This window comes from Pongo pygmaeus, chromosome X (assembly GCF_028885625.2).
Source record: "Pongo pygmaeus isolate AG05252 chromosome X, NHGRI_mPonPyg2-v2.0_pri, whole genome shotgun sequence".
Taxonomy (NCBI): domain Eukaryota; kingdom Metazoa; phylum Chordata; class Mammalia; order Primates; family Hominidae; genus Pongo; species Pongo pygmaeus.
The window spans coordinates 110,524,453-110,549,539 of NC_072396.2; positions in this window are offsets into that span (position 1 = coordinate 110,524,453).

A 25,087-nucleotide genomic window follows, 5' to 3' on the forward strand; every position below is an offset into this window, starting at 1 on the left:
CAGGGGCATCTGATTGACTAAAGAAAAGCAATCTTCCACCCTCAGTGCCCTCCTGAGCTGAGCCAACCAGTATACATTCTCCAGCTCAAAGTCACATTTCCTCTATGTGGCCTGGGACTGGGCATTTTGTTGTTACATCCATGCCAACCTTGCTCTTGTACATCTGTTCTCAGGGCTGGACATATGGCATGTGACACAAACAGACAGCCTTGTTCATGTAGCAGAGATTTGTGACCCTCACCCAATGAAGCCATTTCAGATTCTTGAGGCTCAGGGCTGGCTTCACAGAGACATCCATTCTGGAAGCTGGCATTACTCTCATTAATCATGTGCTTCCAGCCTAGAAGTGTCTTGGGTGAGTACATGTAAGTACCCAGCTGTAGCCCTGCAGAGAGCTGGCTTTTCAGAGGTCTCTGATGTGCTCACTCAAGACAACTGAGATCATTAGCAGGGCTGTTTCCCCCAACAGTAGCTTCTGAATGAGAACAGGCCTTGGGCCCTGGGCATTAATGAGACTCTTAGGATCTTTCACAAATTAACCAATGAACTCCCTGCAAATCTCAGCATGTGTGTGTGTGTGTGTGTGTGTGTGTGTGTGTTCACTAATAGTCTCATGTGGTAATGTGGAAACTGCAGTGCTATCTGCTAGAACCTTGCCCAACTACCTTTTTTTTCCACTGGGTACATGTTCATTTCCGGTTTGCCATGTAAAACCTTATTCTCAATTATCTTTAATCATGAAATTTCATTTAGCAGCATTCCAATGTGTGCATGAATTATTCCTGAATTAAAGCAATGTACTCCCACCTGTTTCTAACCATGCTTTACCCACGTGCCAGCACTCAGGATCTATAGACACTGCAAATACATATATCTTCAGATATTATGAGACCCAAACAAATTTAAAGTAAACGTAGAAAAGAACCCTGTATCTTCAAACATTTCACACAAGTAAGTACAAAATACACCCACCCCAGGCCTCACAGTTATACAACCATAGATTGCACAGTCTTATCTCCCTCCAATAGAGCTGAATCAATAATTTCTCTCTGTTGCATCAAAAAAGATCCCCTAGCCCCTTAATACACACACACGCAGAAAGAGAGAGAAAGACACACACACATGCTTTAGATGGGCTAAAATGTGGACTCAAACAGGTGTCTCTCAGGTCAATGTTGTGTGTCTTGCCCATCACCCTATAACCGTTTTGGTGGCCTCTTCTTCACTCCATTGGTAAGGGAGGGATTCCTGTCCTAGGGATATGGGGATGGCCAAACACATGACAGTCAACCCTGGACAGATAAAATCACTAGCAGTTTTATTAGTCACATACACTTAAAGCCCTGGAGAGTACATAATACACCACACAGGGCCACTTGGGGTTACATTCAGGAACACAATAAACAACCAGGGTTTGTAGGAGGCAAACTTTATAGTATCAAAAGAACGGAGTGTCCCTGATTCCTGGGGGAGAATGTGACTGGCTTCTTCGAATAATTACACAGACTGGCAAGGAATTGAAACTCTCTAGTTAAAGATAAGCAGGAACTGCACTGGCTCATTTAATAAGGAGACTTGTTTGGTTAAGGGACCTTACCTGCAGGCATGGAGTGGGGAGGGGAATTTGCAGTTAGGACATTCAAGGTCCTCCTAATTTTACCGGATGTCCAGGCAGTGCATAATATTAATTTAGGCCTTGCACCATAATTGACTCCTTGATGCCTTCACATCAATGTAAATTCTTGTGATGACTGAGACTTTTAGGGAATAGAAGTGCCTCTTTAGGAAGTGAAGTGTCTACAAACATACACAAACATACAAACACACATGCTGATACAGTTTGGATCTATATCCCCACTCAAATCTTATGTTGAATTGTAATCCCCCATGTTGGAGGTGAGACATTGTGGGAGGTGATTGGATTATGTGGCAGTTTCTTGTGAATGGTTTAGTACCATCTTCTTGATACTGTCCTCACAATAGTGAGTGAGCTCTTGCAAAATCTGACTGTTTAAAAGTGTGTGGCACCCTCCCTCATCTCTCTTTTGCTCCTGCTCCAGCCACGTGAAAGTGCCTGCTCCGCTTTCACCTTCTACCATGATTTTAAGTTTCCTGAGGCCTCCCCAGAAGCCAAGGAGATGTCATCATACTTCCGGTACAGCCTGCAGAACCATGGACCAATTAAACCTCTTTTCTTTATGAATTACCCAAACTCAGGTATTTCTTTATTAGCAGTGTGAGAATGGACTAATACACATGCCCTGGGAATGGGCTAAAATCTGAACTCAAACATGTGTCTCTCATGTCTGTTTTGTGTCTTGCCCATTATCCTGCACCCTGTTTTGATCACCTGTTCAACCCTATTGGTGAGAAAGAAAATTGTCTACTTCACTTCCTAGGGAGACAGGCAGGGACAGGGCCACATGGTGAGGTGGTCATCAAAAGCATGAACTTCAGAGGTGTCCCCCTTTATGGCCAATAAAGGCAACTGAGGGACCTGAGTGGCACTGGTGTAGGGAAGCCATGTCCTAGAAGGCATTAATTTAGATTAATCAATGCCTGTGGTAATAGTGACACCTAGAGGGGTATCACTTTGTAACTTAAATAGGAGTTCTTTGAGGAGCCTTTTATGCCTGTCAATTAAACCAGCTGCCTGTGGTCTATAAGGGTAGTGGAAGCTCCATTTACTGTCTTATTCAAGAGCCTAGACTGTGTATTCTGAGAAGTGAGGTGAGTGCTTTGGTCATAGCAGTAATGTCTGGAACTCCAAAGGGGATAAGGAGTATCCTGTTGAGGCCTTGTACTGGGCCTTAGTATAGTCCGTCCTCATTATTTGCAAATTCCATATTTAAGGATTTACCTACTCACTGAAACTTATTTATAACCCTCAAATCAATTCTTGCAGTGCTTCTGTGGTCATTCATAAACATGCATAGATCAGCAAAAAAATTGACTTATCTGCTGCATGTGTTCCCAGCTGAGGTTGGACAAGGTGATGCTCTGCCTTCTTGTCTCAGCTCTCATACCATAAACAAGTATCCTTTTTGCAGTATATTTAATACCACATTGTTCAAATTTTATGCTTTTTATTAATAATTTCACTGTTTAAAATTGCCCCCAAGCATAGTGCTAAAGTGTTGTCTAGTGTTCCTAAGCACAAGAAGGCTGTGATGTGCCCTATGGAGAAAATACATGTGCTAGGCATGAGTATAGTGCTGTTGTCCATAAGTTCAATGCAAATGAATAAACAATATATATTAAATAGCAATGTAAACAAATCAATAATATACATGAAATAAAGTGTCTTTAAACAAAAACACATATAAAACAAGGTTATATACTGACTGGCTAATGAAAATGTTGTAACCAGAGGCTCACAGAAAGTGAGCCTGGATTTACTCTAGGAACCATGGTTTAATATTCACTAATTCAGTGCTCACAGTGACTTTTTAGAACATAACTACCAGAAATAATGAGAATCAACTGTACATGTAGGGACATCTGTTATCTTGTGTGTCAGACTGCTAGGGCTGCCATAACAAAATACTACAGACCGAGTAACTTAGACAATTAAAATTTATTTTCCCACAGTTCTGGAGATTTGAAGTCCCAGATCAAGGTGCCAGCAGTATTGATTAATGGTGAGGCCTCTCTCCTTGACTTACTGATGGCCGTCTTCTCGCTGTGTCATCACACAGCCTTTCCTTTGTGCATGTGCAGAGAGAAAGAGCTCTCTGGTCTCTTTCTCTCCTTATAAGGACACAAGTTCTATCTGATAAGGGCCCTACCCTTACGACCTCATTTAACCATAATTACCGCCTCAAGGGTCCTATCTCCAAATTCAGTCACATTGGGAGTTGGGGCTTCAATATAGGGATTTGGGAAGACACAATTCAGTCTGTAATACCCTGATTTATATTTTGGGTATCTGCAAGGGAATAGATTCCCAAAGTTCCTTACTTTGGGGGCAACTCTGAGGCAATGGCCTAAGAGTTCATAAAACTGTACTTACTGGGCCATTTGTTGGTCATGGCACCCAGTGCTAAGATGATGGCTGAAGTTTGGCCAATTGTGCTGACTCTTTGTTTCCTGCCCTTTATCACAGATATCCTGGTTAAGAAATGGATAGCAGTAACACGTATGATGGTGACAATATTGTCTATAGAATACAAACTCCCATTGCTGTTCACTAATTTGATCCCAAAGGGCTCTCCACATAGCTAAGGGATATGGGGTGACCTCCTCCAGCACCATGGTAATTGGCAAGGGACTGAAGATAGCGGAGGTCATTCCCTCTTACATGTATGATCTGCCAAGTGCCCAGATTTGGTTCCACCCTGTATCAAAGAGGCTTAAGTAACCATCACGACTTCATAGGGTGCTGGTTCCATGACCCAAAGCATATTGGACAACTACAGAGGTAGAGAACCAAAGGCTCAGGGTCTATGAGAGCCTCCATTTTGGGGACAGCCAGCATATGGCCAGTTATTCTCACTCTAATGGTATATAGTGCAAGGCTGAGTAGGGCAGTTTCTTGCATCAGAAGCCTTCAATAAACTTATAACCTTTATGGCTGGTCCATTGACCACAGTGAGGGCATGTCAGGAGGTTACTAAAGCCTCTACAATAAAGGAAACTCTCATAGCACTAACAGGAGTGCCCATTGATTTAGATTAGGACAAATTCTAGAGCTTTTTGTTGGAAGAGGCCCATTTGAGCTGTGCTGATTTGCAAGTAATAGCAATAGTGAGATTAAGACAAAATTGTAAATGAGGACTATGTTGCCCTCAGAACTCAGAAATGGGTAATGCTGAACTTACATTAACATTGCGGGTGATGAGACTGTCAGTAGTTGGTTTTTGACAGTGTCAAGGATGGAGCAGTCCTGGGCTTACCAAATAAATTTTAGGAACTTAACAAGGGTGTTGGAACCTTACAATAAGTGTGGGGCAATGGCCTATTCCCTCTTTATGAGCTCCTTTATGAGTATACTTAATGAGTGTGTCAAATAAATCTCTTTGGAAGAGGGTGTCTCTTATGTAACATCATACCTGTGCTCCTGGAGAATGGGTGATACAGTTAAGAACTTTCCTGCAAAGACTATTTGCAATGGCAAGGTTTCTGACATACCCCGTGGGTAGCCTGGTAAATGTGTATCATGTCTGTTCAGAGGTGAAGGCAAACTGAAGCTGAATGGCTGTTGATACAGACACAGAACAGAAAATATTAGTCAAATGTAAAATGGCAAAATGTTTGCTGGTGCAGATTCGACGGAGTCAGTAATTTCAGTAAGATTGGATATGGGGCCTTAATGGATAGGAACATAGGATTAAGATTGCACTAATACACTATGAAGTACCATTCAATTATTCCAGGTTTAAGTACAGGCTAAACTGGGCTGTTAAATGGAGAAGCAGTGGGGATAATTACCCCTTCATTCATTAGGTCTTATGTAATAAGTTTCATACCTGAAGGCCCTATTTTGAATTTACATTGTGCCATATTAACCGTTTTTTGTTTGTTTCGGTTTTTTGTTTGTTTGTTTTTGAGACAGAATCTCACTCTGTCGCTGGGCTGGAATACAATGGCACTATCTCAGCTCACTGCAAACTCTGCCTCCTGGGTTCAAGTAATTCTCCTGCTTCAGCCTTCTGAGTAGCTGGGATTACAGGCACCACCACACCAGCTAATTTTTGTATGTTTTGTAGAGACAGGGTTTCACCCTGTTAGCCTGGCTGGTCTTGAACTCCTGACCTCAAGTGATCCACCTGCCTCAGCCTCCCAAGGTTCTGGGATTGCAGGCATGAGCCACCACACCCGGCTCATATTAACTATTTTAATTAGGCAGTCCTTAGAGTCTCATTTTGTCAGACCAATTTTTAAATGCAAAGACTTAATTTAATTGTAATTTATAACTTATTGGGTCCAAGCATCCATGCCCACTATGGGATATTTTTGGGCAATGGATATTTTAATCATGGAGAATTAAGACAAGACAATAGTTCTTGTACCACATCTCCTCAACACATAATCAGAGGCCAGAGTAAGTGACTGTGGAGATCTATCTGCCCAAGACCTTAGTCTGTGAAGATAGATGAGTGGACCATGGAATGAAGGCATTCAAGCACCTAGCCTTGCAGTAACAGGTGGGCTGAAGCACAGGGTTCCGTCTCAACTGGACACCCCCTTTCCCACCTCAATGCTGTCTTGGGGCCAGCAGACAGGGTAAGCAAGCTGGGGCTCAGAAGTGCAGGTCCATGTCTCCATCAGCCAACTCCTTCCAAGGGGTCGCCTGCCCTCTCCATTTGTGGAAGCCTGAGGGTCGTGCCTACCAATAAAAGAGGTCCAGGAAAACAGTGGATCATCAAGGGAGAGGTTAGAGGCCAAAGTGGAATTTCAAAATAGTACTGGGGTTGCTGCCCTCCAGGAGCCAGGTCCTGATGAGTAGTAGAACACAGAGGATTATCTCTTAAAGAATGCCTGCATGGACCCCAGAAGGACAGAGGGCATGGAGGATGGCTGAGGACTGGAAAGAGGACAGAAGTGGGGTGAACAGGGTAGCACACGGCAAGGGAGAACTAGGTGAGGGACACTAGCTATTTCACAGAGTCACCTCAAAGGAGAGAGCTTCGTGGTCAATGGGAGTGGGAAGGCCAGGCATCCGTCAGGAGCCTAGAGCCCAGGAGCAGCGACAGGAACAGCCGAGCAGCAGCTCTACTCCATACAGCACCTTTAGGATGCATCAGGCCGCTTCGAAGTCCGCTTAGTCTGCAGCCACTTCTTTTTTTTTTTTTAGCAGTGGTAAAAGTTTATCAAAAAGCTTTAGAGCAGGAATGAAAGGGAGTAAAGTACACTTGGAAGAGGGCCAAGCAGGCAACTTGAGAGATCAAGTGCACAGTCTGACCTTTTGACTTGGAGTTTTATATGCTGACATACGCAGCCACTTCTTGCTGCAGCTGGGTGGGCACTAAGCAGGACATGTGGCTGACTCCACCCATCCAGATCACAGCCAGCCTAGCCAATCTGGCAGGTATCAGGAGTCACACAAAAAGGTGCGAGGTCCAACCTCCACCCTCAGTATGCCAACTCCCTGGCTCTCTGCAGTCCCCTTAGGGCTAACTCCATCTCCCCTTGCAGCTCCTGGGCTGCTAGAGGGCTGGGCCGGGGATCTGCAGCTAGGGTTACCCTGTCCTGTCCCTCTGTAAAAATACAAAATGTTCCTTTCTCTTGAAACAACATATGCCCCAGAGTTTGCTTCTTGCAGGGAAGGGAATGCAGTGACTTGACTGCCATGGTTGAATCTGCATTCCGAAAGACTGGACACCTTTGAGGATCAGGAGGTACTTCACTGCTGCTCATTCTCAGATTCTTGAGCCTCTGGTAACCTGATTGGCTCCCCTCTGGATGGGGCGAAGAAAGATCACTAATGGATTTTATGACAGGACTTTGGCCCCGAGAGGTGTACTCCTCCATCAGAACAGAAATTGGACTCCAGGAGCCCAAGAGTTGCCTGAAAATTTGAATTACCCAGAGTGCCCTTTGCTTCAAGTTTGGGTCCCCAAGACAGAGCTCAGAGAACTGGAAGGATAGCTTCACCAACTGGGATCACCCCCTAAGATGTGACCTTGTCCCATAGCCAGGAGATGCAGTACTGAAGGAAAGTTCTTGGCTTACACCATAGAAGGGGAAAAGAAGGCAGACGTCATTGTATCTGATCTTCAAGGAAGTTAGCCCCTGACAAGCAGCCCACTCCAATGCTGCAATATTCTTGCCCCATCATGTGGAAAAGCCAGGCAATTTTACTAGAGGGCTCCTATTCTTTCCACTACCTTGAACATCATGCTGTGGAACAGAAGTATGTCAGAGGATAAGGAAATGCCTCCACTCAATCCCTTCCATCCTTCCTATCTCAGGTCCATGACAAAGTGAGCTCAGAAAAAGTCTCTCCAGAGCCCATAGCCAAATGAGCAATCAACAAATAGAGATCAATCATGTTCACCAGCACTGAACCTCATAAGGTATGCCATTTAGAAGTGGTGAAAGCAAAATGGACTTCAATTTCATACTTGCTTAACTAGAACATTCAAACAGAAAATGCTCCCCTTCCCATTTCCCTTAGTATTTGATGAAATGAGTTGAGATGGTGTATATCCAGCATATTGCAAAGTTTCAGTTACCTGAAAGTCCCAGGAGTGGCTCAGTATGTTGCACAGCTAAGAATTTTAACTCTATTGACACCCCCTGTCTTAGTCTGTGTTGTTATAAAGGAATATCCTGAGGCTGGATAATGTATAAACAAAAGTGGTTTATTTGGCTCACAGTTCTACAGGCTGTACAAGAAGCATGGTGCCAGCATCTTCTTCTGGCGAGGGTTTCAGGGTGCTCCTACTCATAGCTGAAGTCAAAGGGAAGCTGGCATGTGCAAAGATCACATAGCAAGAGTGGAGGCAAGAGAGAAGAGGTAAATGCCAGACTTTTTAAACAACCAGTTCTTGTGGGAAGTAATAGAGCAATAACTCATTACTGCGAGGACAATGTCCAGCCATTCATGAGGAATCTGCCCACGACCCAAACAGCTCCCATTAGGCCCCACCTCCAACATTGGGGATCAAATTTCAACATGAGATTTGGAGGGGACAAACATCCAAACCACAGCACCCCACCCTTTTTTAAGCATTTTAGAATTACACGTTTTAAAAAATTGTATCCAAGACAGTTTCCTGTCTTATTTTAACCAGTAGAGTACCCTCATAACTTCTTTCCCCTTCTCCTTTTCTCCCCTCTTTTGTCTTACATTGCAGCAAATTCTTCCTTCCCAAATGGGTGTGAGAGAAGGAAAAAAAGGTGAAGGGAACCATATATCATTGACCATCACATACAGGAATAGGTCAAATGAAACCAGCCCTCCTGCTATTCATCCTGCACTCCTGGTCCCTGGTCATGCAGGCATTCTTTAAGAGATAATCCTGGCTTGTCAAAAATGAAAGGACCATTTCAGGTCATTTTGTCCAAGCATCTGAAATGTGCATGTGAGGAAACTGAGGTCTAGAGAAGGAAAAGGGATTGGCCCAAAGTTCTATAGTGGCAGAGACTGAAACTAGAATTCCAATTCCAGATTGGCCTACTTCTTTAACAGTGTGCTTTTCTGTGAAAGTCAGCTTCCATTGGTATTTCAGGCAACCACCAGCAGATGGGAGTAGATCTGTTTGCTTCAGGATGGAGATATGGTCTGAGAAATGTGTCATTAGGCAATTTTGTTGTTGAGAAAACATCTTAGAGTATACCTACACACACCTGGACGGTATAACCTACTACACACCTAGGCTATATGGAACAGCCTGGTGTTCCCCAACTACAAATCAGTACAGCATCTTACTGTACTGAATGCTATAGGTAATTATAACATAATGGTAAGTATTTGTGTATCTAAACCTATATAAGCCTAAAAAAATACAACAAAAATATTGTGTAAATGATAAACAATGGTACACCTGTATAGGGCACTCACCGTAAATGCATTTTGCATGACTGGAAGTTGCTCTAAGTGGATCAATGAGTGAGTAATGAGTGACTGTGAAGGACTAGGACATTAGTGTATACTACTATAGACTTTATAAATACTGTATACTTAGGCTACACTAAATTAATTTTTTAAAGTTTATTTTTCAATAATCAACCTTAGCTTACTGTAACATTTTTACTTTATAAATTTTAAGTTTTTTTCTTTTTGACTATTTTGTAATAACACTTGGCTTAAAACATAAACATATTGTACAGTTGTACAAAAATATCTTTCTTATATCCTTATTCTATAAGCATTTTTTTCTATTTTTTATAACTATTGAAACTTTTTTTGTTAGAAACTAAGACAAACACACATATTAAGCTAGATTTACACAGGGTCAGGATCATCAATGTCACTGTCTTCCACCTCCACATCTTGCCCCACTGGAAAGTCTTCAGGGGCAATAAAATACATGGATCTGTCGTCTCCTATGATAGCAATGCCATTTTCTGAAATACCTCATGAAGAAAATGACTGAGGCTGTTTTACAGCTAAGCTTTTTATAAGTAGAAGGAGTACATTCCAAAACAATAATTAAAAGCACAGTAAATACTAGGCTATTGGAATTTTTCAGCTCCATGGTAATCTTACTGGACCACTGTCTGTAGTTGACCAAAGAATCATTATGTGGTACATGACCATACACAAGTTTCTCTGGAGCATAAGGTGATTTGGGAGGTATGACAAGAGGTTAAATTAGTTAACAGGCAAAAGAATAGGCAGCATCTGCCTAGTGAGGGCCACATATTCAGTGCACAAAAAATACTTGTTGAATGAATAAATGAAGCAAGAAAAAGAGTTTGGGACCTGATTGTCAAAACTAAGGAACTTGATTTCCATTTTAGAGTAAACAGTAAGCTTTTGAAGGATATGTTCAGGGGAGTGTCACAGAGTGGTACATTAAGAAGAAACTTTCCATTACTTTGTGAAGGAGAGACCGGAAGGAAGAGAGACTAGGAACAAGGTGAGCAGTTAGGAGGTGTTGCACGCCTCTGCTTCTGGTAGTGACAGGCTAGATAATTTAGACTAACTGTTCCAATAAGGACAACTAAAAAGATAGATGAAATATAAAAATAAATTATATTTATTAAGAGCTAAGGAGTGATGAAGCTAAAATCTGGAAGACAAGAACCAAAATAGGAAAGCCCAGCACCCAAAGCTACTTTTGCCTGAGGGCATTTGCTGAATCTAAAAAAACAAAAAGAGAATAATAGTGAACCAGAAGTAACCAGATCTTGCATGAACTTGCAAACTAGCCACTCACTACCTGACTGGTCCAAAGAACCTCAAGCCCAGAACTTGGACAGGGTTTACAGTGGTCCTTGACATGTATTTGTTAAAAGCAAATGTCCCAAGGCATTTGTTAAAAGCAAATGAAAATACTTTCTGCAGAAGGTTTTGTCTTCCTAGGCCTGAAATCAGTGTTAAAAATGTTTTTTCAATAACATATTAGTACATAATCAAAGATAACTAGGCACACAAGGAAAAAAATACATTTTAAGTGACAGCCAGAATAAAAAAATAGGCAACACAAGTTCACAAAGACTTCAGGTATTAGAATTATGAGACAAAGGCTCCAATCATTATGGTTTCCCATAGTTGAAATAAAAGATAAGCTTCAGGCTGGGCACGGTGGCTCACGCCTGTAATCCTAGCACTTTTGGAGGCCAAGGCAGGCAGATCACGAGGTCAGGACATTGAGACCATCCTGGCTAACACGGTGAAACCCGGTCTCTATTAAAAATTCAAAAAAATTAGCCAGGCATGGTGGTGGGAGCCTTTGTCCAAGCTACTCGGGAGACTGAGGCAGGGGAATGGCGTGAGCCTGGCAGGTGGAGCTTGCAGTGAGCCAAGATGGCTCCACTGGGCTCCAGCCTGGGTGACAGAGCAAGACTCCATGCAAAAAAAAAAAAAAAGATAAGCTTCAGAATATCTTCAGGGAAAGAAAACCAAAAAATGACATTGAAATTGTATTTTAAGGTTCCAGTTCCAAGATGGCTGAATAGGAACAGCTCAAGTCTACAGCTCCCAGCGTGAGCAACACAGAAGATGGGAGATTTCTGCATTTCCAACTGAAGTACTGGGTTCATCTCACTGGGGCTTGTCGGACAGTGGGTGCAGCCCACAGAGTGTGAGCCGAAGCAGGGCAGGGCATCACCTCACCTGGGAAGCATAAGGGGTCGGGGAATTCCCTTTCCTAGCCAAGGGAAGCTGTGACAGGTGGTACCTGGAAAATCAGGACACTCCCACCTTAATACTGCACTTTTCCAAGGGTCTTAGCAAACTGTCCATCAGGAGTTTATATCCCGCGCCTGGCTCAGAGGGTCCCACGCCTATGGAGCCTCTCTCACTGCTAGCCCAGCAGTCTGAAATCAAACGGCAAGGTGGCAGTGAGGCTGGGGGAGGGGCGTCTGCCATTGCTGAAGCTTGAGTAGGTAAACAAAGCGGCTGGGAAGCTCAAACTGGGTGGAGCCCACCACAACTCAAGGAGGCCTGCCTGCCTCTGTAGACTCCACCTCTGGGGGCAGGTCATAGCTGAACAAGAGGCAGCAGAAACTTCTGCAGACTTAAACATCCCTGTCTGGCAGCTTTGAAGAGAGTAGTGGTTCTCCCAGCATGGAGTTTGAGATCTGAGAATGGACAGACTGCCTCCTCAAGTGGGTCCCTGACCCCCGAGTAGCCTAAATGGGAGACCGTACCTCCCAGTAGGGGCTGACTGACACCTCATACAGCCAGGTGCCCTTCTAAGACGAAGCTTCCAGAAGAAGGATGAGGCAGCAACATTTGCCATTCTGCAATATTTGCTGTTCTGCAGCCTCCACTGGTGATACCCAGGCAAACAGAGTCTGGAGTGGACCTCCAGCAAACTCCAACAGACTTGCAGCTGAGGTTCCTGACTGTTAGAAGGAAAACGAACGAACAGAAAGGACATCCACACCAAAACCCCGTCTGTACGTCACCATTATCAAAGATCAAAGGTAGATAAAACCACAAAAATGGGGAGAAACCAGAGCAGAAAAGCTGAAAATTCTAAAAATCAGAGTGCCTCTTCTCCTCCAAAGGAAGGCAGCTCCTCGCCAGCAATGGAAAAAAGCTGGACGGAGAATGTCTTTGACTAGTTGAGAAAAGAAGGCCTCAGACAATCGGTAATAAACTTCTCCAAGCTAAAGGAGGGTGTTCGAACCCATCACAAAGAAGCTAAAAACCTTGAAAAAAGATTAGACGAATGGCTAACTAGAATAAACAGTGTAGAGAAGTCCTTAAATGACCTGATGGAGCTGAAAACCATGGCATGAGAACTACATGACGCATGCGGAAGCTTCAGTAGCCGATTCGATCAACTAGAAGAAAGGTTATCAGTGATTGAAGATCAAATGAATGAAATGAAGCAAGAAGAGAAGTTTAGAGTAAAAAGAAATGAACAAAGCCTCCAAGAAATATAGGACTATGTGAAAAGACCAAATATATGTCTGATTGGTGTACCTGAAAATGATGGGGAAAATGGAACCAAGATGGAAAACACTCTTCAGGATATTATCCAGGAGAACTTCCCCAACCTACCAAGGCAGGCCAACATTCACATTCAGGAAATACAGAGAACGCCACAAAGATACTCCTTGAGAAGAGCAACTCCAAGACACATAATTGTCAGATTCACCAAAGTTGAAATGAAGGAAAAAACATTAAGGGCAGCCAGAGAGAAAGGTCCAGTTACCCACAAGGGGAAGCCCATCAGATTAACAGCAGATCTTTTGGCAGAGACTCTACAAGCCAAAAGAGAGTGGGAGCCAATATTCAATATTCTTAAAAGAATTTTCAAACCAGAATTTCATATCCAGCCAAACTAAGCTTCATAAGTGAAGGAGAAATAAAATCCTTTACAGACAAGCAAATGCTGAGGGATTATGTCACCACCAGGCCTGCCTTACAAGAGCTCCTGAAGGAAGCACTAAACATAGAAAGGAACAACCAGTACCAGCCACGGCAAAAACATGCCAAATTGTAAAGACCATCAATGCTAGGAGGAAACTGCATCAACTAATGAGCAAACTAACCAGCTAACATCATAATGACAGGATGAAATTCACACAAAACAATATTAACCTTAAATGTAAATGGGCTAAATGCTCCAATTAAAAGACACAGACCGACAAATTGGATAAAGAGTCAAGATCCATCAGTGTGCTGAATTCAGGAGACCCATCTCACATGCAGAGACACACATAGGCTCAAAATAAAGGGATGGAGGAAGATCTACCAAGCAAATGGAAAACAAAAAAAGGCAGGGGTTGCAATCCTAGTCTCTGATAAAACAGACTTTAAACCAACAAAGATCAAAAGAGACAAAGAAGGCCATTGCATAATGGTAAAGGGATCAATTCAACAGGAAGAGCTAACTATCCTAAATATATATGCACCCAATACAGGAACACCCAAATTCATAAAGCAAGTCCTTAGAGACCTACAAAGAGACTTAGACTCCCACTCAATAATAATGGGAGATTTCAACACCCCACTGTCAACATTAGACACATCAACAAGACAGAAAGTTAACAAGGATATCCAGGAACTGAACTCAGCTCTGCACCAAGCAGACCTAATAGACATCTACAGAACTCTCCACCCCAAATCAACAGAATATACTTTCTTCTCAGCACCACATCGCACTTATTTCAAAATTGACCACATAGTTGGAAGTAAAATATTCCTAAACAAATGTAAAAGAATAGAAATTATAACAAACTGTCTCTCAGACCACAATGCAATCAAACTAGAACTCAGGATTAAGAAACTCACTCAAAACCACACAACTACATGGAAACTGAACAACCTGCTCCTGAACGACTACAGGGTACATAATGAATTGATGGCAGAAATAAAGATGTTCTTTGAAACCAATGAGAACAAAGATACAACATACCAGAATCTCTGGGAGACATTTAAAGCAGTGTGTAGAGGGAAATTTATAGCACCAAATGCAAACAAGAGAAAGCAGGAAAGATCTAAAATTGACACCCTAACATCACAATTAAAAGAATTAGAGAAGCAAGAGCAAACACATTCAAAAGCTAGCAGAAGGCAAGAAAAAACTAAGATCAGAGCAGAACTGAAGGAGATAGAGACACAAAAAAAACCCTTCAAAAGCTCAATGAATCCAGGATCTGGTTTTTTGAAAAGATCAACAAAATTGATAGACCACTAGCAAGACAAATAAAGAAGAAAAGAGAGAAGGAACAAATAGACACAATAAAAAATGATAAAGGAGATATCACCACCAATCCCAAAGAAATGCAAACTACCATCAGAGAATACTATAAACACCTCTATGCAAATAAACTAGAAAATCTATAAGAAATGGATAAATTCCTGGACACATACACCCTCCCAAGACTAAACCAGGAAGAAGTTGAATTCCTGAATAGACCAATAACAGGCTCCGAAATTGGGACAATAATTAATAGCCCACCAACCAAAAGACATCCAGGACCAGATGGATTCACAGCCAAATTCTACCAGAGGTACAAAGAGGAGCTGGTACCATTCCTTCTGAAACTATTCCAATCAATAGAAAAAGAGGGAATCCTCCCTAACTCATTTTTTGAGGCCAGCATTATCCTGATACCAAAGTCTGGCAGAGACACAACAAAAACAGAGAATTTTAGACCAATATCCCTGATGAACATTGATGCAAAAATCCTCAATAAAATATTGGTAAACCGAATCCAGCAGCACATCAAAAAGCTTATCCACCATAATCAAGTGGGCTTTATCCCTGGGATGCAAGGCTGGTTCAACATACGCAAATCAATAAATGTAATCCAGCATATAAACAGAACCAAAGACAAAAACCACATGATTATCTCAATAGATGCAGAAAAGGCCTGCGAGAAAACTCAACAGCCCTTCATGCTAAAAACTCTCAATAAACTAGGTATTGACGGGATGTATCTCAAAATAATAAGAGCTATTTATGACAAACCCACGGCCAATATCATACTGAATGGGCAAAAACTGGAAGCATTCCCTTTGAAAACGGGCACAAGACAGGGATGCCCTCTCTCACCACTCCTATTCAACATAGTATTGGAAGTTCTGGCCAGGTTAATCAGGAAGGAGAAAGAAATAAAGGATACTCAATTAGGAAAAGAGGAAGTCAAATTGTCCCTGTTTGCAGATGACATGATTTCATATTTAGAAAACCCCATCATCTCAGCCCAAAATCTCCTTAAGCTGATAAACAACTTCAGCAAACTCTCAGGATACAAAATCAACGTGCAAAAATCACAAGCATTCCTATAAACCAATAACAGACAAACGGAGAGTCAAATCATAAGTGAACTCCCATTCACAATTGCTTCAAAGAGAATAAAATACTTAGGAATTCAACTTAAAAGGGATGTGAAGACCCCTTCAAGGAGATCTACAAACCACTGCTCAATGAAATAAAAGAGGACACAAACAAATGGAAGAACATTCCATGCTCATGGATAGGAAGAATCACTATCATGAAAATGGCCATACTGCCCAAGGTAATTTATAGATTCAATGCCATCCCCATCAAGCTACCAATGACTTTCTTCACAGAATTGGAAAAAACTACTTTAAAGTTCGTATGGAACCAAAAACAGAGCCCGCATTGCCAAGACAATCTTAAGCCAAAAGAACAAAGCTGGAGGCATCACACTACCTGACTTCAAACTATACTACAAGGCTACAGGAACCAAAAACCACATGGTACTGATACCAAAACAGAGATGTAGACCAATGGAACAGAACAGAGCCCTCAGAAATAATGCCACACATCTACAACCATCTGATCTTTGACAAACCTGACACAAACAAGCAATGGGGAAAGAATTCCCTATTTAATAAATGGTGCTGGGAAAACTGGCTAGCCATATGTAGAAAGCTGAAACTGGATCCCTTCCTTACACCTTATACAATAATTAATTCAAGATGAATTAAAGACTTACATGTTAGACCTAAAACCATAAAAACCCTAGAAGAAAACCTAGGCAATACCATTCAGGACATAGGCATGGGCAAGGACTTCATTACTAAAACATCAAAAGCAATGGCAACAAAAGCCAAAATTGTCAAATGGGATCTAATTAAACTAAAGAGCTTCTGCACAGCAAAAGAGACTACCATCAGTGTGAACAGGCAACCTACACAATGGGAGAAAATTTTTACAATCTACCCATCTGATAAAGGGCTAATATCCAGAATCTACAAAGAACCTGAACAAATTTACAAGAAAACATCAAACAACCCCATCAACAAGTGGGCGAAGGATATCAACAGACACTTCTCAAAAGAAGACATTTATGCAGCCAAGAGACACATGAAAAAATGCTTATCATCACTGGCCATCAGAGAAATGCAAATCAAAACCACAATGAGATACTATCTCACTCCAGTTAGAATGGTTATCATTAAAAACTCAGGAAACAACAGGTGCTGGAGAGGATGTGGAGAGATAGGAACATTTTTACACTGTTGGTGGGACTGTAAACTAGTTCAACCATTGTGAAAAACAGTGTGGCGATTCCTCAAGGATCTAGAACTAGAAATACCATTTGACCCAGCCATCCCACTACTGGGTATATACCCAAAGGATTATAAATCATGCTGATATAAAGACACATGCACATGCATGTTTATTGCGGCACTATTCACAATAGCAAAGACTTGGAAACAACCCAAATATCCATCAATGATAGACCGGATAAAGAAAATGTGGCACATATACACCATGGAATACTATGCAAACATGAATAAAGGTTGGAGTTCATGTCCTTTGTAGGGACATGGATGAAGCTGGAAACCATCATTCTGAGCAAACCATTGCAAGGATAGAAAACCAAACACTGCATGTTCTCACTTATAGGTGGGAATTGAACAGTGAGAACACTTGGACACAGGGTGGGGAACATCACACACCAGGGCCTGTCATGGGGTGGGGAAAGGGGGGAGGGATAGTATTAGGAGATATACCTAAGGTAAATGACAAGTTAATGAGTGCAGCACACCAACATGGCACATGTATACATATGTAACAAACCTGCACGTTGTGCACATGTACCCTAGAACTTAAAGTATAATAAAAAAACAAATTTGAAAAACAAATAGGATTTCTAGAACTAAAACATATAACCATAAAATAGAGAGTTTAATGGATACATTTAATAGATGGCTAAACACAACTGTTAGATGATGATAAGTGCAATGGAGAAATATTAACTTAAGAGAGAATTATTGAAATGGAAGATAGGTTAGAATAAATCATCCAGAATTCTGCCTAGAGAAACAAATTATGTGAAAAAAAAGAAAAGATAGGGTAAGAAACGTAATGAATAGAATGAGAGGATCTTACATACGTTTAAGTCCCAGAAAGTGAAGACTCTTTTCTGAGGAAATGAGGAAGATGATAGTCAAATATTTTCCAGAACAGATGAAAAGCATTAACTAATCTACAGATTCTACAAACTCAATGAATCCTAGACAGGATAAATAAAAAGAAATCTGTACCTACATACATCATAGTGAAAATGCAGAAAATCAGAGAGAAAGAAGGCTATTATAATGATCAAAATTAGAGGTAATGGAGTCTTAACGCTGGGCAGGAGCAATATAAATTGAGACAAGGGAATGGGCCTTTAGAATCTATCCTTTAGAATGCCTTTTGCTCAAACTTTCCACGAAAGACTATTTTATAAAGATGTTATCCATTTCATTCCTAATAAATAAAAATACATTTGTTAACAAATGAATTTATTGGAGCAACCTGATACCTGGGAGCCATTTCCAATTGTCTTTGTCATACATGGAAGGCTATGGTTTTATATGTCCTTTATCCCATGGGCCCGAAAGAAATATTTTCCAGAGGAATAAAATGCTAGTGGCAGCTGAACTTTAAGGCTGGAGAAATGTGCTTTCACGTGACTTTCTAACAGAAAGGAGAATAAAAGTGAATTTGTTTGTTTGTTTGTTTTTGAGACAGGGTCTCATTCTGTTGCCCTGACTGGAGTGCAGTGGCACGATCTCGGCTCACTGCAACCTCAGCTTCCCAGGCTCAAAGCAGTCCTCCCACCTCAGCCTCTGGAGTAACTGAGACTACAGGTACATGCTACTATACCTAGCTATTTAAAAAAAAATTGTAGAGACGGAGTTTCACCACGTTGCCCAGGCTGGTCTTGAACTCCTAAGCCCAAGGAATCCTCCTGCCTTGACCTCCCACCGCGCTGGGATTACAGGTGTGAGCCACCGGGCCTGGCCAAAAGTGAATCTTTATAGGAATTCTTCCCTTCTGCTTACCTGCTTACTGCACAACTTTCACTCTGTTTCTAAGGAAAAGTATGTAAAATGAACAATTTTATAGTTTTCAGGGAGTCTTATTACAACCTTCAAGGTGGACCATGTGTACTCACTTATTGGGCTATCTAGGCTTGGCTGGCATACAATTCCTGCAGGGGGGTTCATATTTGTACTAGATCTAAAAATGCAATGGCCCGTCTTTGGAAGGAGTGAGATTTTTACTTGTTAATAGAGTTGTTCATACAGAGATTGAATGGCCACTTGTTAGGGATATGATAAAGAAAACTGTGCTCCATATGGGATGTTATTTCAGAGATTCTGTGGTCCCCTGAATGTCTAAAAATTTCTGACAATTTAAGCCAAAAGCAGCTGTCTGTGAAGCCTTCTAAGAAGAGTTTAAACTGTTTTTGCTCAAAATATGTCCAGCATTTATTCTATTTGAGAGACAAATATCTTATATAGCCATAAAGACCCCCATCACCATCACAGAAAACTGTTTCTTCAAGAAAAGATATTGGGAGGGCAGGAAAGGCTTCTCTGTTGCCTAGTGCCAACCCAACCAGAAAGCAGTTCAACAGTGAATGCATTAACCTGCTTTCATCTGTGGTATGCAGTATGTCACCAACAATTTTGATCAAGTGTCACAAAGGGAGGGGTAGCTGGGTTTTAATTTTGATTTTGCAGCGTTTCTCTTTACTTTTGCCAGGCATTCACAATTTGTGTAGGCCACAGCTCTCTCCCAAAGCCTGTGAAAGCCTTTTAGTATCTGTAGCATCTTTTAGCAGTATGTTCCTCCCTTACTACCCTTACTACGGAAGAGCAGGATCAGGGAAAATGTTCCATTACTCTAAGATTTATCCCAGGGACTTGCTGTAGCATAATATACTAAAAAGGGCATTTGACTACAAATCTGAAGATCGGACATAGCTTCTGAATCTGTTTTCTTATCTGAAATATGGAGGTGATAATAATGCCTGTTTGTTAACAGAGCAGCCCTAACAGTAGGGAATCCCTATCTGTCAAAGCTTCTGAGCTCTGTGATTTCACTTCCCTCATCTTGGTCAGGTTTCTCATAATCTCCATCTGGAAGGGTTGCTGTCACTATCACTTATAGCCACCAGGGGTCCTCAGCAATCCTGATCTAATCGTGAAATGAGCCTTTTTATTTATCTAATTCTTTTCCTGAATCTGGGTAAGCCAGGCTGATATTTTCAAAAGGAACCCTCTTCAGAAGCTCAGGGATAAGCACAAGGAACAGAGACCCTTGCGAGCAAGGAGATTTTAGTGCACAAATAGATGGCTTTGTGCTTCTACATTTGGGTCTTAGCTGCCACCAGCTACTCTGCCCTTCAGGGGGGCTGTTGATGGCTGCCCTCTGGGCACCCCTGCCCCTGCTCCTGCACCCAGAGGATGAGAACCAAGAGTCCTATACAAAAGGTGAATAGTAGCCCCTGCAGTTTTGCAGAGTGCAGTCTGTGTGGCCATATGTGTTGCCTTTGGTGAGAAGATCTCCTTTCTAACGTGACTCTCTTCTGAGTGTCAGAGAACTGCATTAGTCTTGCACCGGCCCTCAATTCTTATAGGATCCACATCAGCCCCCTCAGTTCCTAATTATTATACCCTTGCATTCTTAGCCAAGTTCTCTCTGCTCATGTTAAATTTTGACCAAAGGCTTTTCTCTTACATAGACTTATTGTATCAATATAGTGTACATTTGTGGTAATAGAAATAATTCATAACAAGGCACTTAATCCTGTCAGTAACTCTAGTCTCTACTTCTCAGTACTGCTCCAAAACATCCCTTTACTCCATTATCTCTCACTGTGAGTAGTGCTCATAATGTATTCCAGATGCACCTCATATTCCGCAGTCCCCTTTCAATTAATTGGGATCATGTGACCAGTTCTAGACAATGAAATGCAAACATAAGTGACCTATACCATTTCCAGGATGAGATATTTGAGACCCAGTGCATGATCATAAGATCTCTCTTCTTTGCTCTTGTAACTCTTTGCCAGATGTTGAGATGATAACATCAAAGATGGAGGGAACCTAGATCCCTGAGCCCTCAGATGAAAAAGAGAGCTGCAGACAGGCATTTGAACTCATGTGAGCTGGAAATCAAGCTTTGTATATGTATGTTAAGCTGTTGAGATTTGGAGATTTATTTATTATTTTATCAAAGCCTACCCTGTCTTAACAAAGGCACTCTCTCTCTTGCACTCCTGTCAACACCTGTACCATTATTAGAAAAGTCTATGAACGACTCTTCCTTTATGTTTTATAGGTAGCTTGAATCCAAAATAACCCAGTCTTGGGCCAGGTGCAGTGGCTTGTGTCTGTAATCCCAGCTCTTTGAGAGGCTGAGGCAGAAGGATTGCTTGAGGCCAGGAGTTCAAGACCATCCTGCGCAACATATTGAGACCCCATCTCTACCAAAAAATTTAAAAATTAGACATATAAAAATATGTCCCAGTCTTACCCTAGTCCCCAAATATCTCTTCTTTTAGGCTGTTCTCAATCTTAGTGAATGGATATTCAGTTGTGACCTGATTGGTGACCTAGAAGTCATCTATGTCATTTCCTTTTATCTCTCCACTCCCCTATCCAGGAAGTCATCATTTATTCATTCATTCATTCATCAAATGTATTGAATGTCTATTACGTACAAGACACTTTTAGGAAAACTGGGACATAATAATGGAAAAAAACAAGAACAGTCAAAAATCTTTGTCATCATGGAACTTACATTCTAGGAAGGGAAGGTAGACAACACACAAGCAAAATAAGTAAAATACCTAGCCTGTTAGTTAATGATAAATGCAACAGAGAAAAATAAAGTATAGAAGGAGGATAGAGAACACTGCATGGGGGGCTGACTGGAGGGTGAAGATGCTGTTTGAATAAAGTGATCAGGGAAGACCTCAATGTGAAGATAGCATTTGATCAGAGACTTGAAAGAGATGAGGATGTCAGTCATGTAGACATCTGGGGGAAAAGCATTCTAGGAGAGGGGACAGCAAAGGGAAAGCCCTGAAGGTGGAAGTGTGCTTGGTGTGTTCAAAAAAGAGCAAGAAGGCCCATGAGGCTAGAACAGAATGAGTGAGGCAGGAGGAATAGGAGATGATGTCAGAATGGAACTCGAATGGTGACTTTCACATGAAGTGAGATGTAAGCCAATGGCAGGTTTTAGACAGAGGAGTGACATGGTCACACTTATGCTTTAGAGTGTTCACTCTGACCACTGCAAGGGGCAAGGACAGAAGTAGGAAGACCAGTTAGGAAGCTATTGCAATAACTCAAATGACAGACGATGGGCTCAGACCAGAGTTGTAGCAGTGGAAGTGGTGAACAAAGTGGTCAGATTTTGGTAATATTTTTAAGATAAAGCCAAAGGACTCCCTGACAGATTAGATGTAGGATGTAAAAAAAAGAGAGGAGGCAAAACAAAACAAAAGAAAAGACTCCAGGACTTTAGGTTTGATTAGGTGTGATAATGGACTTGCCATTTACTGAGTTGGGGAAGACTCTGGAATAAAGAAGTTAAGTTGGACGTAAAGCCAAGGACTTGGTGTTTTGTTTTTTATTGTGGTAAAATACACGTAGCATAAAACTTACCATTTTACCCATTTATAAGTATATAGTTAAGTGGCATTACATATAGTCTCTCCCAGCCCCTGGTAACCCCCATTCTACTTAATGTCTCTATGAATTTGACTATTTTAGGTACATCATATAAGTGAAATCATACAATATTTGTTTTTTGTGTCTGGCTTATTTCACTTAGCATAATGTCTTCAAGGTTCATCCATGTTGTAGCATGTGTCAGAATTTCACTCCTTTTTAAAGGCTGAATAATATTCACACACACTATATATATATATGTGTGTGTATATATATATTCACATATATATACACATATATGTGTGCTGCTATAAACCTTGATATACAAATATCTGTTTGAGTCCCTGCTTTCAATTATTTTGAGTACATACCCAGAAGTGGAGTTGTTGGATTACATGTTTATTCTATGTTTAATTTTTTTGAGAAAAAGACATACAGTTTTCCACAGTAGCTGCACCATTTTACATTCACACCATGAATGTACAAAGATTCTAATTTCTCTACATGCTCACCAGCACTTGTTATTTTCTGTTTGTTTTTTTTCTGTTCTGTTTTGTTGATAATAGCCATCCTGATGGGTGTAGAATGATATTTCGTTGTGGTTTTGACTTTAATTTCCCTAATTATTAGTGATGCTGAGTATCTTTTCATGTGCTTATTGGCCATTTCTATATCTCCTTGGGAGAAATGTCTATCAAAATCCTTTGCCCAGTTTTTAATTGTTATTGTTGTTGTTGTTGTTTTGTGTTGTAGGAGTACTTATGTAATCTGGAATGTTTTTCTTCAACTTTTATTTTAGATATAAGGGGTACATGTGCAGGGTTGCTACATGAGTATGTTGCACCTGGGTAGGGAGTATAGTATCCAATAGGTAGTTTTTTGACCCATGCCCCGCTCCCTTCCTTTCCCCTTTAGTAGTTCCCAGTGTCTATTGTTCCCATATTTATGTCCATTTGTGCTTAAGGTTTAGCTCCCACTTATAAGTGAAAACATGCAATATTGGGTTTTCTGTTCCTGCATTAATTTGCTTAGAATTATGTCCTCCAGTTCCATCCATGTTGCTGCAAAGGACATAATTTCACTCTTTTTTATGGCTGCATAGTATTCCATAGTGTATGTGTCCCACATTTCCTGATGAGGACCTAGGTTGATTCCATATCTTTGTTATTGTGAATAGCATGGTGATGAACATATGAGTTCATGTGTCTTTGATATAATGATCTATTTTCCTTTAGGTATATACTCAGCTATGGGTAAAATCTAGATATTAAACCCTTATCAAATATATGATTTGCAAATATTTTCTTCCATTCTTTGTTTTTCGCCTTTTCACTTTTCATAGTGCCCTTTGATGCATAAAAGTTTTAAATTTTGATGAACTCTAATTTATCTAATTTTTCATTTATTGACAGTGTTTTTGGTGCCATATCTAAGAAATCATTGTTAATTCAAATGTCATAAAATTTTTCCCAGGTTTGTCAAAGATCAGATAGTTGTAGATATGTGGTGTTATTTCTGACGGCTCTGTTCTGTTCCATCGATCTATATCTCTGTTTTGGTACCAGTACCATGCTGTTTTGGTTACTGTAGCCTTGTAGTATAGTTTGAAGTCAGGTAGCGTGATGCCTCCAGCTTTGTTCTTTTGGCTTAGGATTGACTTGGCGATGCGGGCTCTTTTTTGGTTCCATATGAACTTTAAAGTAGTTTTTTCCAATTCTGTGAAGAAAGTCATTGGTAACTTGATGGGGATGGCATTGAATCTGTAAACTACCTTAACAAAAACAAGAAATGGGGAAAGGATTCCCTATTTAATAAATGGTGCTGGGAAAACTGGCTAGCCATATGTAGAAAGCTGAAACTGGATCCCTTCCTTACACCTTATACAAAAATCAATTCAAGATGGATTAAAGACTTAAATGTTAGACCTAAAACCATAAAAACCCTAGAAGAAAACCTAGGCAATACCATTCAGGACATAGGCATGGGCAAGGACTTCATGTCTAAAACACCAAAAGCAATGGCAACAAAAGCCAAAATTGACAAATGGGATCTAATTCAACTAAAGAGCTTCTGCACAGCAAAGGAAACTACCATCAGAGTGAACAGGCAACCTACAAAATGGGAGAAAATTTTCGCAACCTACTCATCTGACAAAGGGCTAATATCCAGAATCTACAATGAACTCCAAAAAATTTACAAGAAAAAAACAAACAACCCCATCAAAAAGTGGGCAAAGGACATGAACAGACTCTTCTCAAAAGAAGACATTTATGCAGCCAAAAAACACAAGAAAAAATGCTCACCATCACTGGCCATCAGAGAAATGCAAATCAAAACCACAATGAGATACCATCTCACACCAGTTAGAAGGGCAATCATTAAAAAGTCAGGAAACAACAGGTGCTGGAGAGGATGTGGAGAAATAGGAACACTTTTACACTGTTGGTGGGACTGTAAACTAGTTCAACCCTTGTGGAAGTCAGTGTGGCGATTCCTCAGGGATCTAGAACTAGAAATTCCATTCGACCCAGCCATCCCATTACTGGGTATATACCCAAAGGACTATAAATCATGCTGCTA